The 3,574-nt window shown below is 39.5% G+C and overlaps 1 long non-coding RNA gene across 1 annotated transcript in view; it reads right to left on the minus strand.

Annotated features, from left to right (window-relative positions):
• Positions 1–2,984, minus strand: part of LOC118410548 — a 4,346-nt gene extending 1,362 nt beyond the window's left edge. Inside the window, exons 1-3 of the long non-coding RNA XR_004830566.1 lie at positions 2,832–2,984; positions 1,856–1,949; positions 992–1,140 (exon numbers count right to left, since the gene is read on the minus strand). This is a non-coding gene — a long non-coding RNA (uncharacterized LOC118410548). The remainder of the gene's footprint in view (positions 1–991; positions 1,141–1,855; positions 1,950–2,831) is intronic.
• Positions 2,985–3,574: the final 590 nt, after the last annotated feature.

Genomic DNA, 3,574 nt, shown 5'->3' on the forward strand with positions numbered 1-3,574 from the left:
TTTTTTATCATTGAGTTAAATTCGGCACAAAGGTAGAGGCATATGTCCTCTTGAGATTGAAATTTTTCAATTTGTTCTTTGTTACTTAATGAGCAACTGGGTTGATTTCAAGTTGACCACACCTATAGAAGCTTGTCAGACAATCAGTTCTCCTAAATCAGACCGACTTCAAATTACTGTAGGAGATTGAAATTACACATGTATTATAACAAATGTCTCTGTAGGTTGCACGCAAATTTTCATTTCTGAACTCTCAATGGTTCTTCATTTACAACTGCTAGAATGGTGTAAATTGAGATACAGAGCTGTTTGATTTATACACGAATTCGTGAGTTGTCGGTTAAAAGACTACTTTTCCATTAACCGAAAGAAAAGAAACTTTACACTGTTATTAACTGTTTCAAGGCCAAGAAGTGTGCCAAGTTTTATTTGTCTTAGTTAATGGAAAAGTAGGCTACAGAAACTTTTAATCATAACACAAAAAATCTCATGACCCTGACGACTGCGTATACCTCACTCTACACCAGCAACGAAAAAAGAAAAACTGATCGGATTTCAGGGTTGAAAATAAGCGTATGGCTTATGGAGAAATGCAGCTTATTAAATGTCCAGGTTCAGTCTCCTACGATAGCAAAAATTGGTTTAGGAAAATTCTTAATTGTACGTTAATTGGACCTCACTTTTCTTCTGACGGGCTTCCTAGGGTATGGTCAACTTGAAATTAGCTCAGTCACTCATAAGATAATGAACAGCAAATTTAGATATTTTAATCTCATGAGGACATATTTCTCTACCTTTAAGCCAAATTTTAACTTATTCGATCAAAAAACTAGTCTGTTATGAAACCACTTGCATTACTTTCTGACTCACCCTCGTATAAGACAACAACGCGAATTTGGGACTCAGTCAAACGGCACTGATACACAGCGGAGAGAAATTGAATAAACGCTTCTGATTCATGGTGGATAAGACTTGTGTCAATCATATTTACCTTTGATCATTCAGCTTCCTCCAGCATATCACTCATACGGGTGTCCACATCCCGCTTCTCCACATCCCTGGCCAGCTCCAGCTCCCTGGCCAGCTCACGGCGCTCAGCCTGGCGGGCCAACATCGCCTTGATAGTCTCGGCACCACGTTCTGAGTTCAAAAGAGTTTAAATGTTGGCTATTGGGCCTAACTAGTGTCACTGGCGAAATATATTGGATACTATCTGAAACTATCTGACCGTTTCCAAATTCATTTCCAGTTGTTTAAGTAACTGCTTTTTGGCAATTGGAGTTTACCTTTGCAAAAATAGTAAAGTCTCTCGCCTGCTCACGTTTCGATGTCTGTCAGACATCTTCCTCAGATCTAGATCTTCTGACTTGACTGCTGCTTTTTTGTAGCTATATGTAGCTGATGTAGGTGGCGCTTTTGAGGCGAGAATACAATCCCAAATGCGGCTCAGTTTGTATCACCCCTTTTCTCGGTTCTTCACTTAGAATTAGCTACTAGTATGTGGGGATTTTGGTTTCGACGCAAGAGCGCATGGAATCGTCATCGCGATAAATCGTACAAAGTCGTGACCAGGCCCTGACCCATTTACATCAACCCTGTCTTGGATTTCTCACACTCTTTGTTCCCCATGGACTATACCAAATTCACTTACTTGGCATATCAATTCATACAGTAACAGTATATAAAAATGCTCTTTAACAGATATGCTTAGCATCGCTGACGAAAGGTAGACAACTGTAACTGAAACATCTGATTCCAGATTCATATCCAGTTGCTTGAATAACTGCTGTTTGCGATATCTTATTATCTGGATGTTTAACCTTCATCGACGTAGTAACCATGAATGTTTTCTTACCCATGCCTCGGCCAAGCCTAAAGTGTCCTTCAGTGGTCATCAGCTGGGAAGAGATGACCAGGACAACAAGAAGAAACACCAGGGTCGTCTTCATCTGTGGTCAAGAAAGTCAGAAGAGACTTGAACTTTTTGTGTCTAAAGCCCATATGGTTTTAATACCTAAGAGCTGCCCCCCTCCCCCTTGAATAGAGGTATTTGTACATATACGTTTTATCTAGTTCTAGTCGGTCGAAGTAAAGATTGTCGCATCTTATTTTCGGCTATACTACCACTATGTTTTTGAACCAGGTTTCGTCACATCCTACCAACACATCAAGTATGAAACCAATCCACCCAGCCGTTCTTGAGTTATCTTGTTCACACACACACTGGTATTGTCAAGAAAATATTTTAGGCATGATCAAGTCAATTATGAAAAAAATGATAACACTGTAAGTTTTACAATAACCCGACGCGCTAGGTATAGCAATGCACCACGCAGAACGCATTGGCATAGAGCTATACCATGACACCGATGGTGAATCTTGTGTCAGCGAGGTCCTACACGGATGCATACACAAAAGAATGAGGCTTGGTGACAAAATCCATCTTCACCCAAAACACATCACTTCCAACGCTTTCAAGTTATGTTGATATCAAATGTCTTTTCGCAGCAGACGATGATGAACTCAACTTGACCTAGACCCTCAGAAACCCTTTCGTCGCATTTTTGGCCGCGTACTTCTTCTACAACCCCTGTCGCGGAAGAATTGGTGTGTGCATCGTTTAATATGATAGAACACAACCAAGCAACTTAGGGGTGCTCTGAAACTTTCTTGTCTCTGCACAAAATCATAAGTTTCTCGTTTGGCGTCCTACATACATACATTTGCTGTATTGCTAATGTTAACTAGTTTGGAAAATGGCTGGTAAATTTTGAAAATCAACTCTTATGAGCTGTCTTTATATATTTTACAGAAAAAAAATTCAAACCTACCTTGAGGCTGAAGGATCAGGATCAGAAGATATCACCGATGAGAATGTTGTAGAATGTCTTACCATCAGCGACAGAGTTGCCTGTTTATATAGCCCTTCACTAATGGGATGAGTTCATCTACATTTGTAATGTTGGCAATTTTGTGTGATCAAAGGGCTATCAAAAACCATGCAGGCTCAATCTTGAAGCCGATTATCCTCCGGTCCTGAAAATTTTGTGGCCTTTTTTCAACTCTCACCTGTTTTCTTCATCTGTTCTATGAGGGGATGTACCTGCAGAAATGGATGTATCATAGTATATTCAATGAAAAGCAAACAAGACAGTCTAGATATTTCATGTATGTGCTTCATGTATGAGCCAGAACATTGTTTTTATTTGGGGAGGGGGGGTGTTTATCATACTCTGTTTTCCGCTGGTGTTTCTCAGAAACCTGCATGAGGCTACAAACGTCAAAATCATTTCATCAGATCCGGCTTCCGATTATGTTTAATGTGATCATTGAGGGAAATTATAAAAGGACCCGTTATTACAGGAGATTGCCCAAGTTTATTAAGTGTTTGACATTTTGCCAGTGACCTATATACATAGTTGATTTTATTCTGTTTCTCATCATAGTAAAATTGAATGAAAAGCTAACAAGATGATTCAAATATTCTATATATGTGCTTCAAGATATGAGCCATGACATTGCTTTTTGTTTGGGGGAGAGAGAGTTATTGTGAATCTATCATACTCTGTTCTCC

The sequence above is a fragment of the Branchiostoma floridae genome, chromosome 2, assembly GCF_000003815.2.
Source record: "Branchiostoma floridae strain S238N-H82 chromosome 2, Bfl_VNyyK, whole genome shotgun sequence".
Lineage (NCBI taxonomy): Eukaryota > Metazoa > Chordata > Leptocardii > Amphioxiformes > Branchiostomatidae > Branchiostoma > Branchiostoma floridae.